Source organism: Stegostoma tigrinum, chromosome 10 (assembly GCF_030684315.1).
Source record: "Stegostoma tigrinum isolate sSteTig4 chromosome 10, sSteTig4.hap1, whole genome shotgun sequence".
Classification (NCBI taxonomy): domain Eukaryota; kingdom Metazoa; phylum Chordata; class Chondrichthyes; order Orectolobiformes; family Stegostomatidae; genus Stegostoma; species Stegostoma tigrinum.
The window spans coordinates 89,015,284-89,031,505 of record NC_081363.1 but is presented as its reverse complement, the minus strand read 5'-3'; the positions used below and the strand labels follow the sequence as shown (position 1 = coordinate 89,031,505).

Genomic DNA, 16,222 nt, shown 5'->3' with positions numbered 1-16,222 from the left:
GCTAATGCCCTTTAGGGAGGGAAGCTGCCATCCTTACGTGGCCTGGCCTACGTATGACTCCAGACCCACAGCAATGTGGTTAACTCATAAATGCCCTCTAGGCAATTAGGGATGGGCAATAAATGCTGGCCAAGATAGCATCGCCCTTATCCTGTGAATGAATAAAGGAAAACCAAAAACTCATCCAGGTTTCCAAAGCTGGACTAGTCCCACTTACCTGTGTTCGGCCCACATCCCTCTAAACCTTTCCTATCCAATATACCTGTCCAAGTGTCTTTTTAAATGCTGTAATTGTATTTGTATCTATCACTTCCTCTGGCAGCTTATTACATATGCACCATCTGCTGTGTGAAAATGTTGCCCCTCAGGGCCCTTTCAAATGTTTCCTCTTTCACCTTAAACCTAATACTTTCTAGATTTGGACTCCTCCAATTTGGGGAAAAGACTTTGGCTGTTCACGTTCTCTATGCACCTCAAAATTTTAATCCTGTATAAGGACACCCCTCTGCCTCCTATGCTCCAGCAAAAACAGTCCTATCCTATCCAGCCTCTCGTTATAACTCAAATCTTCGTTTCACTAACAACCTTGAGTTATCTTTTTTGCACCCTTTCCAGTTTAATCACATCTTTCCTATAACAGGATGGCCAGAATTCTACGCAGCACTCCAAATATGTCCTTATCAATGTCTCATAGAGCTGTAACATGACACCCCAACTCCTCTACTTAATGTTCTGACCAATGAAGGCAAGCATGCCAAATGCGTTGTTCACCATTCTGTCTACCAGTAATGCCATTTTCAAGGAGCTATATACCTGCACCCCATAGATCTCTCCATTTGATAACCATCCCCAGTGTCCTACCATTCACTGTGCAAGTCCTACCCTAGTTTGTATTACCAAAATGCAGCAGCTTGCATTCATGTGACTCAAACTGCATCTGCTATTCCTAGATCTACTGGCCCAGTTCATGAAGATCCCATTGTACTCACAGACAACCATGTTCATTGTCCACTATACAACCAATTTTGGTGTCATCTTCAATCTTACTAGTTATGCCTCTCTTATTCTTATCCAAATTGATTATATAAATGACAAACAGGTGGAATCAGCACTGATCGTTGCAGCACACCACTGGTCACAGGCCTCCAGTCTGAACAACAGCCCTCTTCCACCGCTGACCGTCTCCTACCACACAGTCACTTCAAGCCAATTTTGTATCCAATTGGCTAGCTCTCCATGGATCCCATATGATCTGACCTTACTAACCTGTCTACCTTGCTGAAGGTCTTGCTAAAATCCATTGTAAACAACATCTATTGTTCTGCCTTTATCCATCTTCTTGGTCATCTCTTCAAAAAAACTCAAAGCAAGTTACTGAGATGTGATTTTCCATGCACAAAGCCATGTGATTATCCCTAATCAGACCTTGCTTTTCCAAAGGCATGTAGATTCTGTCTTTCTCAATCTTCTCAACAACTGGTAAAAACTGAACGAACTGCAGATGCTATTAAGCAGAAACAAAAAGAGAAGTGGCTGGAAAAGTTCAGGTCAGGCAACATCTGTGAAGAGAAATGAGAGTTTCAGGTCCATTGACCCTTTCTCTGATGTAAGGCTTACCAGTCTGTAGTACCCAGACTGTTGCTTTTCACCTTTCTTAAATAATGACACCACATGACCAGTGGTATTCTGCAGGGCTCTGTTCTGGGACCTCTGCTCTTTGTGATCTTTACAAATGATTTGGATGAGCAAGTGGAAGGGTGGGTAAGTAAGGCTGCCAATGACACAAGGGTTGGTGGAGCTGTGGATAGCGTGGAGAACTGTTGTAGGTTGCCACATGACATTGACAGAATGCAGAGCTGGGCAAAGAAGTAGCAGATAGAAATCAAACCAGAAAAGTGTACAGTGATTCGTTTTGGAAGGTCGAATTTGAATGCAGGATTTTCAGCAGTGTGGAGGAACAGAGGGATCTTGGGGTCCACATACATAGATCCCTCAAAATTGATACCCAAGTTGATAGGGTTGTAAAGAAGGCATATGGTGTGTTGGCTTTCACTGGCAGGGGAATTGAGTTGAAGAGCCGTGAGGTTATGCTGCAGGTCTATAAAACTCTCGTTAGACCACACTTAGAATATTGTGTTCAGTTCTGGTCACCTCATTACAGGAAAGATGTGGGAGCTTTAGAGAGGGTGCCGAGGAGATTTATCAGGATGCTGTCTGGACTGGAGGCCAGGTCTTATGAGGAAAGGTTGAGAGAGCTAGGGCTTTTTTCATTGAAGCGAAGAAGGATGAGAGGTGACTTGATAGAGGTTTACAAGATGGTGAGAGGCTTGATAGAGTGGATAGTCAGACTTTCGCAGGGCGGAAATGATGATTACAAGGGGACATAATTTTAAGGTGATTGGAGGAAGGTACAGGGGAGATGTCAGAGATAGGTTCCTCACAGAGTGAGTGGTGGGCATGTGGAATAGGCTGCTGTAGTGGAGTCAGATACTTTACAGACTTTTAAGTGATTCTTGCACATGGAAGAGAGTAAAGTGTGGGGTATGTGGAGTAGATTGATCTTAGTAGGACAATGGGTTGGCACAACACTGTGGGCTGAAGAGCCTGTACAATGCTGTATTGTTCTATGTTCTATTAGTTACCTTCAAGTCTTCTGGCTGTCAATGATACAAATATCTCTGCCACGGGCCCTTCAACATTGTCCTAAGCTTCACCGGAGGCTCACTGATGTTGCCTAGAATGGTGACGAAACGACTGAAGAACTAACCTTCCAGCTCAGTGAGCAAACTCACATCCAGAAACTCAACATGAGCTACAAATCTTCTCAAAACTCGCTAGCACCTATGGGCACAATACGCTAAAACTGGCCCGAAGATGGGAAATCAACGCCATCCGACAGAGTGCCACCCACGAAGACTTCACCAGAGGCTCACTGATGTTGCCTAGAATAGTGACGAAACGTCTGAAAACTAACTTTCCAGCTTAGCGAGCAAACTCGCATCCATTGTCCTAAGCTTCCCAAAATGTCCTGGTATACACTTGATCAGTTCTTGGGAATATATTACTTTTATGCATCTTAAGACCTCCAGCACCTCTTCTGTAACGTGGACTCTGTTCACAACAACACTATTTATTTCCCCAAATTCCTGAGCATCCATATCTTTGTCCGTGGTAAATACTGATGCAAAATATTCATTTCAGATCTCACCCATTTCCTGTGGTTGCACACAGACAGTCATGTTGATCTTTAAGGGGCATTATTCTCTCCCAAGTTACTCTTTTGCCCTTAATATGCTTGTAAAATCTTGTGGATTCTCTTTTACCCTGTCTGCCAAAGCTAACTCTTATTCCTTTTTTGCCCTCCAATTTCCCTTTTAAGTGTACTCCTACAAATCTCGCACTCCTCAAAGAATTCACTTGATCTCAGCTTTCTATACCTGCCATTCACTTCCTTCTGACTAGATTATCCACATTTCTAGGCATCCACTATTCCCTACGCCTGTCAGCCTTGCACTTTACACTAACATGTACATGTTGGCCCTGAACACCCGTTATCTCACCTTTGAAAGCCTCCCACTTGCCATACATTCCTTTACTTGCAAATAACCTCCCATAATCAACTTTGAAAGTTCCTGCCTAATATCATCAATATTGGCTTTTGCCCCAACTTAGAACTTTAACTTGTGAACAGGGCCTAACCTTTTCCAGAACTATCTTAAACTAACAGAATGATGGTCATTGGTCCCAAAGTGCTCCCTCACTAATACCTCAGTCACTTGCCCGGCCTAATTTCCCAAGAGACAGTCAAGTTTTGTCCCTTCTTTAGTCGGACCATCTACATGTAGATTGAGTGAGTTTTCTTCAGCATACTTAACAAATCTCTACCCATACAGGCCCTTAGCACAATGGCAGTCTTAGTGTACGTATGGGAAGTCAAAATCCCCTGCTCTTACAACCCTGCTATACACAATCGCCCTACATATTTTCTTCTCCATTTCCTGCTGACTATTGTGGGGACAGGGGTGGGGGTTAGTACAACGCCATCGAACTGATCAACTCCTTATGTTCCACACTGCTTCACTAGATGGTCCCTCAGGAATATTCTGTAAATATTGACATGATGTTTTCCCTAAACAAAACTGCTAATCCCCCTCCTCTCTTGCTTCCCCTTCTATCCTTACTATAGTGTCTGTACCCCAGAACACTGAGCTGCCTGTCCTGACCCTCCCTTAGCCATGGGTCTGTAAAAGCTGTAATATCCCACTCCCATGTTCCCATCCTGCCCAGAATTCATTGCCTTACTTGTCAAATAACAAAAAACAGTGGTCCTAGCACTGCTCCTTGTGGCATACCGCTAGTCACAGGCCTCCAGTCTGAAAAGCAACCCTCTACCGCCATCCTCTGTCTTTTATCTTCCAGCCAGTTCTGTGTCCAAACGGCTAGTCCTCCCTGTATTCTATGTGATCCAACCTTGCTAATCAGTCTACCATAAGGAACCTTAGTGAAGTCTATATAGATCATGTCCACCGGTCTGCCCTCATCAATCCTCTTCGTTATTTCCTCAAAAAACCCAATCAAGTTCGTGAGACACGATTTCCCACACACAAAACTACATTGACTGTCCCTAATCTGTCCTTGACTTTACAAATACATGTGAATCCTTTCTCTTGGGATTCCCTCCAACAGCTTGTCCATCACTGATGTCAGGCTCACCAGTCTTTTCTTCCCTGGCTTTTTCTTACTATCTTCTTCAAATAGTGGCACCATGTTACCCAACCTTCAGTCTTCCAGTGCATAACCCATGGCATGACACATTTCTAAAATTCTGCAGCTGTTCGTCAATTCGTAAAATGCATTTAGAAAATTATAGTTATATATGTTAGTCTTAGGTTTTGGGGCTAAAAGGATCACAGGCATGCGAACGTCGAACAGACAAATGGGGATGAAATGGTCCACTCCTCCTCCTTTCCATGTTTCTATGCTTGTGCTTCCGCAATACTATCAGACAGAGTCAACCTGCTGTTGTGAAAGGAAGTCATGTTTACAAACCAGTTTGTTTGAGGAAGTAACAAACAGTAGTGTAGTGATTGGAAATAAATCAGACAGGTGGACATCACAGAATACTCCTGATTGGCATTGTTAATCTCGTCAAATCAGGGAGTCCTGGTTGGCAAATAAGAACAGGAGTGTCAGACATCCTGTTCACTTCGAAAGCTGGATCTGAGGGAGTGGGAGTGGTGTCCAGGTCTCTCCACATGTCAATAAATGGTGACTTAGTGACAGAATACTGGCCTTTCTAGAGTTATTTAAAGTAATTCCCTTAGGTAAGTGTTTTTTGATTTTTAAAAGGTGCGACATAAAAGGTTACCGTACAAGATGAGAATTGAGGTTGATCCATTAGCATGGATGTAGAACAGGCTAATAGGAAACAGATAAGAAATGTTTCATGTTGGCTAACTGTAACAAGTGGATTGTGCTGGAATCAACACTGAGGCTTTGACACTTAACGACTTTACACGCTAATAACTTTGGCGAAGGGACTGACTGCATCTTCCTCACACTTGCTTTCTGACTATGACATCATCAGCAAATTTGACTACAATGTTAAGAGCCAGTAAAAGGACATTGGCCATGTGAGTAGACCAAAACTTGGCAGATGGTGCACAATGTTGGGAAGTGAGGTTGCCCACTTTAAAAGAAAGAAAAGGAAAGCACAATTATTTAAGTAATGAAAGACTGCAGAATACTGTGTTACACAGTGATCTATATGTCTCTGCATAAATCACAAAAAAGTAATTGTGCAGGAACAACAAGTCATTCAGAAGGCAACAGCATACTGGCTTCCAATTTAATGGGAAGGAGTATAACAGTAGGAAAGACTTGATTCAACTGTATGGGGCATTGGTGCAACCAGACATAGAGTGCAATGTGCAGTTTAGGTTGCCTTACTTAAGGACAGTCAGTTTAAAGAAGGATCATCAGGTTGATTCCAGGGTTGAATGCCTTACAAGGAAAGGCTGAGCAGGTTAGGCTGATGATTATTGGAGTTCAGAAGAATGAGAGGTGATCTTATTGAATCATGTAAGATTCTAAGAGGTCTTGCCAGAGTTAAAGCTGAGAGCATGCATCTTCTCAGGAGAAATCTAAATTAGGTAGTACATCTCCAAAGTATGGGGCCTCCCATTTAGATTAGACTCCCTAGAGTTTGGAAATAGGCTCTTCGCCCGAACAAATCCACACTGCTCCTTGGAGCATCCGACCCAGACCCGTCCCCCTATAACCCCCACACCCCTAAACACGACAAGCAATTTAGCATGGCCGATCCACCTAGCCTGCACATCTTTGGACTGTGGGAGGAAACCGAAGGACCCAGAGGAAACCCAAGCAGACACGGGGAGAATGTGCAAACTCTGCACAGACAGTTGCCCAAGGCTGGAATCGAACCTGGGTCTCTGGTGCTGTGAGGCTGCAGTGCTAACTACTGAGCCACCGTGCTGCCCCAAAGATGGAGATGAAGAGGAATTTCTTTTTGCAAACTCTGTGGAATGCTCTTCCCTAGGCAGCAGTGGAGTCGAGACCGTTGTCAATCATAAATCTGTACAATACAGCTTTGAATATAAGCAGCAACAAATAAGATTAAAGAAGGAAAAATGGTAAAAATACAAAATTAATGACTCTTTAATTAAACAAACACGTTTTCAGAACAAAATACCTAATGGCATAAATAGAAGTTAATTGAAATGATTTTATAAACATTATGGAGAAATGGTTACAAGAGATCAAAGTTCAAAACCAAATATTCTGTGTGTGACTTTGCAAAAGGACAGAGAGAAGGGAAAAGTAGTGAAGTAGCTTTTTTGGAAAAAATGGAGTATTAACAAGAAATGATCTTGGATAAGTGATGTAATCCATTTGGTGGAAGTAAGAAATAACAAAGGGATGAAGGTACAGGTGGTGGTAGCCTATAAGCCCCCAAACAATATCTGTTTCAGAGGACAGAATTGATAACAAGTGCATGTAAAAAAGACAGAACACTGATCATATAAAGAAAATTACAGCACAGGAACAGGCCTTTCAGCCCTCCAAGCCTGCACCGATCCAGATCCTCTATCTAAATCTGTCACCTATTTTCCAAGGATCTGTATCATCCTGCTCCCTGCCCATTCATGTATCTGTCTAGATATATCTTAAATGATGCAATCGTGTCCGCCTCTACCACCTCCGCTGGCAACGTGTTCCAGGCACCCACCACCCTCTGCATAAAGAATTTTCCACGCATATCTCCCTTAAACTTTTCCCCTCTCACCTTGAAACCTTGACCCCTGGTAATTGAGTGCCCTACTCTGGGGGGTAAAAGCTTCTTGCTAGCCACCCTGTCTGTACCTCTCTCAATTTTGTAGACCTCAATCGGGTCCCCCCTCAACCTCCATCTTTCTAATATAAATAATCCTAATCTTCTCAACCTTTGTCGTTAGTTAGCACCCTCCATACCAGGCAACATCTTGGTGAACATCCTCTGCACCCTCTCCAAAGCAACCACATCCTTTTGGTAATGTGGCGAACAGAACTGTATGCAGTATTCCAAATGTGGTCGAACCAAAGTCCTATACAACTGTAACATTGAGTTGTTAATAGGTTAACATCCCATGATTTTTTTATGCTCCGCATACAGGAGTATGTGAACACTGTCTCAACTGCCTGTCTGAATAGGATTGGATGTGAAACATCTGTAGGGGTGTGAAACATTTGTAAAAACAAATTGCATTAAGCTCTGTAATCTTCATGGCTCTACCCACACTGCTGCCTACCCCTGTTTCTGCTGAGATGGCCAGGTCAGTGACCTTTGATCAAGCCAGGCAGTTGTCACCACTTGAAATCGCATCCTTTCGTTATCATGCGCTTGGTGACGATCAAAGCTGTATCCTGTTCTCAGATGTAGTGCTTGTTTTATGTATCTGCCAAATCCAAGGGTGTAAAAGCGGGGACTGTTCCGTGCTCGGGGAGAATCGCTCCCGATACTCAGCACTCTGCGCAGCGATCCTCCGCAGCTTGTACCTGCTTAATAATAAAGGATTGTGTTTTTGTAACCAGGTCAGTATCTTGCTCTTGCATGAAGTCTGTGAGGGTCTCTGAAAAATGAACCTAACAACATGACCTGCCAAATCTTGTACTCAATACCCTGTCCAATGACTGAAAGCATGCCGTATGCCTTCTTGACCACTCCATCGACCTGTGTTGTCACCTTCAGACTACAATGGACCTGAACACCCAGATCTCTCTGTTCATCAATGTTCCCCAGGGGTTTTCCATTTACTGTATAGATCATGGGTGACTTTAATCATCTTGTATATTGGGAAATCAAGTTGGCGAAGATAGACTTGAAATAGAGACGCTTGAGGAAGAATTCATACAAATATTTTGGACAGTTTCCAAGAACATAATGTTGTGCATCCAATGAATAGGCAATTTTGCATCTGGTAATGTGTAATGACGTAGGTTTAAGAAATGATCTCAGAATAAGAGGTTCCCACATAAACAGTGGCTGTAACATGGTAGGATTTAGCTTTTAGTTTGACAGTGGGAAATTTTGGTTACAAGCGACTGCGATAAAATTAAATAATGGTATTTACATAGCGAAGAGGGCAGAGTTAGCTAGAGTAGGCAAGGGAGCAAGTTTAGTGGAAAAGGTGGCAGATGAATAATGGCAGAGTTTTAGAAAATGTTCATGACTCACAGCAAAGATTGGGAAAATTTTAAAAGCTGACAAAAGATGACCAAGAAATAACACAGGGAGAAAGTAACCTGAGGGCAAATGTGCAAGTACTATAAAAATGCATAAAAAGAGCATCTTTAAATATATTAAAAAGGAAAAGAGAAGCTACAGTTAACAGAATGAGGCTATGGAAATAATAATGAGGAACGAAGAAATGGCAGAAGAGTTTCATATTTTTCATCAGTGTCCGTGGTAGAGGACTTTAATATCATTCCACAACACAAAATAATGATGGAGCCCAGGAAGTGATAAGGTGATTGATCCCTCCTGGTAGGCTGGTCCTGAAGAGCGAATTGATAGTGAATTGGCAAGTTGGATACAAATTGTTTTGGTCTCAGACTAGGTAATTGTGGAAGGGTGTTTTTCTGACTGGAAGTCAGTGAACAGTGATATTCCACAAGGATTGGTGCGAGGCTGTTGTTTGTAATGTAAATAAATGATTTGGATGAAAATGTTGGTGGTTCAATTAGTAAGTTTGCAAATGATGTGAAAACTGGTGGAGTTGTGGATAGTGAGGAAACATACTAAAAGATGCATCAGGATATAGATCAGCTAGAAAATTGTGGAGCAATGGCAAATGGAGTTAAGACAGACAAGTGTGAGGTGATGCATTTTGGGAGGTCAAACGGCTAGATCCTCATGAAGGATATGGGGTTCAAGCCCATAGCTCCCTGAAAATGGCAATACAAGTGAGTAAGACGGCAAAGAAGGCAAATGTGCTTGACTTCATCAGTCCAGGCACTGAATACAAAAGATGGCAAGTCATGTTGCACCTGTACAAAACTTTAAGTCAGACCGCATTTGGAGTGTTGTGTGCAGTTCTGGTTGACACAGTGTAGGAAGGATGTGGAAGCTTTGGAGAGGGTACAGAAAAGGTTTACTGGGATGATGCCTGGATTGGAGTATATTAGCTATAAGGAGTCATTGAATAAACTTGAATTGTTTTCGCTACAGCATCGGAGGCTGAGGGGTGACTGAATAAATAAAGTTATGAAAGATGTGTATAGGGTGGATAGCCAGAGTCTCTTCCCAGAGTGGAAATGTCAAATGCTGAGGTTTAAAGTGAGAGGGGGAAAGTTTAAAGGAGATTTGCGAGGTTGGAACAATCTACCAGGGAGGTGGTAGAAGCAAATACAATAGTAATGTTTAAGGGGCATTCAGACAGACACGTGAATATGCAGAGAATAGAGGGATATGAGCCATGTGCAGGCAGATGGAATTAGTTTAGAACAGCATCATGATGGGCACTGATGTCATGACCCAAGGTTCTGTTCCTGTGCTGTACTGTTCTATGTTGTTTCCCTTTCTGGGAGGGTTGAAAGCCGAAGGACGTAACTCTGAGAAAGGGTTCTGTCCATTTCAGACGGATGAATGAGGAGGAATTTTCTCTCGGCGATGGGAGTGAATCTATCAAAAATTTTACCACAGAAGGCTATTGTAGCTTGGTCATTAAGTGTGTTCAAGGCTGAGATTGACAGATTTTTAATCAGTAAGTAAGGGAATCAAGACTTATAGGGACTAAGGCAGGAAAGTGGAGCTAATGGTTATCAGATCAGAAATATTCTTATTAAATGGCAGAGTACAAAGAGTTCAAAGGGCTGAATGACCTATTTCTTGTTTGCCTTATAGTCTTGTATTTTAAAGCCCAGTTATGGACCATTTCAAATGCTGCTAACCTGGAATTGTTGTGGTATATCACTGCACAACTCCAAAGTAGATGTCTGAGAATAGGCTTTGCTGACAGGAATGTGGATGTCCGGACAGGCTGGTGGAGAGGAAGAATGTCTTCTTTCCTCAGGACAAACAAAGGAGGCCAGACCTAGCCTGTGCCAGCCTGGTTTGAAGTCAACTCCTGAATTTGCATGATCTGGAGGAACACCCAACAGTGCTAGAAGAAAGTCAATGACCTGCTCTTTAAAAAATTAAGTGCTACTTTCTTCTCTCCACCACATCAAACTCCCCCTAATTCCCTGACTGCCTCTTCAAGGCATGTAGCCTACCACACTCTGTTGCATGCACTCCACTCATCCAGCATGTTAAGCAAAAACTACCAACCCTGCATACCCTCTACATTACCTATGTACTCACTTAGGACATCTCATCACTTTCCTGCCGCTTCACCAGTGCCAGCAGCTGTGGCATAAGAGATACAAAAGAATGTTGCCAACGACTGAAAGATTGCACCTATGAGGGAAATATTGAAGATTAAATATTGGGATTCTTTTTGCTAGAAAAGAGAAGACTGAGGGTTGACTTAATTGAGGTATACAAAATAACATGGAGCGTAAAAACTTGTTCCCTTAGAAGAAAGGTCAATTACTGGAGGCACAATTTTAACATGATCAATCGAAGGATTAGAGGCTACATTTTAAAATAAAGCTTTTTCACCCAAAGAGAGAGAGAAAAGTTTGATGCTCCCACTTCTAACTGTTGCAGCCTTCAAATGGTTGTACATTAAGTTTTTTTTAAACAACAGGAAAAGTAATGAGACAACAAGTGGGGGGGAAAAAAACAGTTGTTGATCCTGGTGAAAGAATCAGCTAAATTGTGTCTAGACCAGGCCTTAGTCAGCAGGTTGTGTAACAGTCATCAGCTGTGTTCGCAAAAGGTAGTCCTTGTCTCCACATAGTCATCCTTGGAAGGTCCTTCAAATGAAGTAGGAACCCAAGCATTATCAGGGATAACGGTATCTTCCAGTGTACCTGGTGCTGACTTCTATGATGTAATGGCAGATATCACAGATTTATATGTTGATGAAATACAACCCTTTCCCATCAATGAAGTGTGTTATGTTACATCTTATTAGCATTCTCAACATGATATATATGTAGATGATTAGTGCCCTGCATGTGGGGAATCCAACAATCTTGGCAAAGTGTACTGCCTGACTGCAGCACGACCTTGTTAGGGAGAAATGAGATGAAGTGGTATGATCTGGCACAAAACACACTTGGAATGGTCTTAATACATTTATAGCCAAGGATTGCAAAATTGCCTACAGATCCTTATTGTTTCTTGAACTGCCACTTGTATAAAGGTTTAGCAGAACTGTAATCTTGACAGCCACTAGGATAGCATGGTCACTCAACTCTTCTAATCCTGCTTCACTAGCTGTGACAATATCCAGGGAATTTCTCATTCCGTGGGGAACTGTGCCTTGCTATGGAGGACAATGAAGTCCTTTTTGCTGTGATTCCTCCATGTAGATGCTGTTCAGCAATTACTAGACCTGGACTTTCAGATGATTTTTAAGCAGCCACAGTGACAGTAACACTTGCTGTTGCTGGATCATTGACAGTTCCAATGAACCAAAATGGGGAATGTCAGAAATCAGCTCTTTCGGAATGTGAGTAATCAGTAGTCACTTCACATATATAGCCTTCCGTACATTGGGACACAAAGGCTTCTAACAAGGAGCACAATGAGACATTTGCACTTGAACCTTTGACAACGATCGACCTTATTCAAAAGTGTGCAGTGCAAGACATATTTCATAATTACAGGAGTTTGTAACTGCAGTAGAGCTACTGAAACCTTGTCTTACCCACCATGCCACCACAGCAAGAAAGGCAACATTGCATATCAGAGACAGTAGGAACTGCTGACGCCTAAGATTCTGAGATAACAAGGTGCAGAGCTGGATGAACACAGCAGGCCAAGTAGCATCAGAGGAGCAGGAAAGCTGATGTTTCGGGCCCAGGTCTCATTGAACCTCTCCTTTTGTAATGAACTGTGCTATGGCAAGATTACCTGCAGCCAGGATTTGAAATCTACGTTGTTGGTCAACAAAGGGCAGTCCACACACAGAATGTTGTAATATAGATGTCTTCAGTTTGGAATCCAAGAGTGTCTAATTAATTCAGTTGGCTTTTGATGCCATCACATTACATATGAGTGCAGCCCGCTTCCACAAACAAAACAAGAAAACTTTCATCCACTCTCTGTTCATACTCTCTCTGGATGTGCTGGGAGCTATTTTTCATGTTTGTTGCACAGTTGAGAATAAGATGGAGAGAGAAAACTTGACAGATCACGGCTAAGGGAACGAGTTGCAGGCTCCATCTGTGAAAAAAAATCAGAGTTAATGTTTCGGGTCAAGTGACCTCTGGATGAGTCATTGTTCCAAAACATTAACCCTGATTTCTCCTCACAGGTACTGCCAAACCTACTGAGCTTTTCTAGCAATTTTTATTTTTGTTTTCTGATTTACAGCATCCATAGTTCTTTCTATTTTTGTGGCAGGCTGTAATGAATGGCCTACACAGGGATTAGTGCTTGGACCCAATTATGCACAACATATATCAATGACTTAAATGAGGAAACTAAATACAATATCTCCAAGTTTGCAGACAACCCAGAACTGCGTGGGAAAGTGAACTGTGAGGAGGATGCAGAGATGTTTCAACCTAATTTGGACAACTTGATTGTATAGGCAAATGCATGGTAAACAAAGTACAGTGTGGATAAACCTAAGATTATCCACTTCGCTAGCAAAAACATGAGGGAAGATCTGGCAATAGACTGGGAAAAGCTCAGCCTCCCTCATCTTAATTTGATTTATTACTGTTGTGTGCACTGATGTACAGTGAAAAGTGTTGTTGTACATGCTTTACAGGCAGATTGTATCCTGCACCCTGCTCTGTTACCCTGATGCACTTGTGTAGTACAATGTTACAGCTGCTGAGAAGGTGCACTGCTGACCTTGTTAACCCCCTCAGGTTTCAGCCTCCCCATATTTTATAAACTTTTCATCTCCCAACTTACCTCCGAGCCCCAGGTCTCCATTTAATGTCCTCCCATTGAAGCCAGAATACTGTTGATCAACAATAACTTCCTGAAATCCTAAAGTGTCCTATTCCCTTCTCTGCTATATTGATCCTGCCTTTATATGTACAGTTACTTCCCTTCACAATGATTTGTGCCTTCTGCATTCCAGCTCCAAACTCCATACCTGACTTCTCTAACTTCCCCAAAACAGCACTGCTCCTTGACTAACACACCTTGAATTAGAGTGTACAACCACTAAGACTGACTGCGTACTTCCGCAAACTCTGTCAAAATGACTTGGGAGGACTGTGATTCTGTGTCAGTCCCATTAATGATAGGACCAGGGGATTGAGGAATCTCTACTAAGCTCCCTGACTGATTTACTGCTAATTCCTAGACTATCTTCCCACCACTTCTGGAGAGAGAAGAGTGGCTTAGTTTCAGATATGTCGGAGTGTACAAAAGATGGGAAATGAGAGGATGACAATGAAAACCTTGGTGATAACAAGTCTGTAGCTGGAAATAATTTGTGTTTCGGCAATTGTCAGAGTCAGATGATGCCAAGATAGTAAGAACTGCTGATGCTGGGGTCAGAGATAACACCATGTGGTGCTGGAGGAAACAGCAGGCCAGGCAGCATCAGAGGAGCAGGAAAGCTGATGTTTCAAGTCGGGACCCTTCTTCCGAAATTCAGATGATGCAGATATAGGCATGTTGTCACATTTTTAAAAAGAAAATGATTCATCCACAGGATGTGGGCATCACTGGCTAGGCCAGCATTTATTGCCTATCCCTAACTGCCAAAGGACAGGTGAGAGTCGACCACATCACGTCTGAGTCTGGAGTCACATGTAGGCCAGATTAGATCAGGAAGACTTTCCTTTGTAAAGGACATTAGTGAATCAGATAGCTTTTCCTGACAATCAACTTCTAATTCCAATATTCTTTAAACTATTGAATTCAAATTCAATCATCTGCCATGGTGGGATTCAAACACAGGGCCCCAAAACATTACATAGGTACTGGATTAATAGTTTAGTAATAATACCAGTAGGCCATCCCATCCCTTCAAAATTTTGTTCCAATTGTTTTTCATGTGCTTTGCTTTGAAATCTTTACTTTTTATAATAGCTCTTCCATGACGACCTCAAGCATTCCTTTCACTTCTACCTGTGCCAAAAAGCTGAGGTAAAATAATTTTAAGTTTTTTTTTGATATTCCTTCACCGTCAGATACAGCGATACTCCTTTCTTCTCTCGGTGATTCTATATCTTCCTACCAGGTGCTGTCAAAACCTGTTTTATTTCCCCTTATATTGACTTCTATGTTTCGTTGCAGTTTCTCGTTAATCTTCCTTTTTACTTGGTCTATCACCAATCTGATTTTTGCTCTAACCTTTACATTTGTGCGTCAAATATGGTAAAGTATCTATGCTGATCCTGTAGATGGAACATAACTAACATTATCCATCTTGTCTTTAAAAATCTCACACTGATGATGCTTTTCATGATAGGTCATTTCCTTCTTTAATCAATTAACCTGACTTTTCCATTAATACTATCAAACTTTCAGTTCAGTTCAACACATTTATGTTAAATACCCCTTTCCTTAGTTGCTTCCAAATCTCAGGAGAGATGGTGGCACAGTGGTAAAGCGACTAAATTAACAATCCACAATCCCCAGATTAACGTTCTGGTGTTGTGATGAATCTGGTGAATCCCACCGTAGTAACTGCTCAGGTTTCAGGTGAAATTTGAATTCAGTTAAGTCCCTGATATAAAAGCTGGCCTAATGCTGACCATTGTCAATTGTTATTAAACCTGTTGGGTTCACTCATATACTTCAGGCAAGTAAATCTGCCATCCTTGCCTAGTCTGGCCTATAATTAACTCCACACCCATGGCAGTTAATTGATTCTTAACTACCCTCTGAGCAATTAGGGTTGAGCAATAAATTGTGGCCCAGCCAGAAACATCAATATCAAATGGACAAAAATTATACAATTTCTGTCAATATTTTCCAAGTGGCTTCCTACCTTCAAGCATTTATTTGTCCCACTTTATAATTCAGAACCAGTTGTTGTCCTGTATTTTTCCTTCCAGGTAATGGAATTTACGGACAAATGAAACAATCCCAGCTGCATTCTGAGAACCTTCTCATTATGATCACAAACATTTGTCTTTCTTTTACGTTTTTCTTTTCTCCACCACTGTTCAGGAGCAGATCCCCAAGTACGTCCTCCAACCTGCCTGCACCGTCTTCAGCAGGTGTCCGAATATCAGGAGCATGGGGCTGAAGTGCAACCAAAAACACAGCATTAGATCCTTCAGGTAACTAAAAATGGAGTACAAAAGCCCACAACCAATATACACGTGGTCCACGGACTCCAGAGCACCCCAAAACAAAACAGTTGGGCTAAGAAATCATGAACCGCCATAATCTGTCGTTACAGGAGACTGCCGTGTGCAACATCCTCCACCCAAGATCTCCAAGGGAAAGAGGGAGGTCTCCTGCATAGAGAGACCTCCACTAGGGATCACCACCACCCGGTGGTAAATGAAACAGTTTGTCCTCCAGCAGCAGATTGTTAAAGTGTCAGTATGTGGGCCAAGCTGGATGCCAAATGGAAGGACATTTGCATACACCAGATGATGGTCCATGCATGGCTCCTGCCAAGTAAAG

At 42.2% G+C, this 16,222-nt stretch overlaps 1 protein-coding gene across 1 annotated transcript in view; it reads right to left on the bottom strand.

Moving 5' to 3' along the window:
• LOC125455374 (RNA-binding protein 25) overlaps positions 1-16,222 on the bottom strand; it is a 163,149-nt gene that overhangs the window by 117,432 nt on the left and 29,495 nt on the right. Inside the window, exon 3 of the mRNA XM_059649380.1 lies at positions 15,576-15,832. The gene's annotated coding sequence lies outside the window, so the exon portion shown is untranslated. The remainder of the gene's footprint in view (positions 1-15,575; positions 15,833-16,222) is intronic.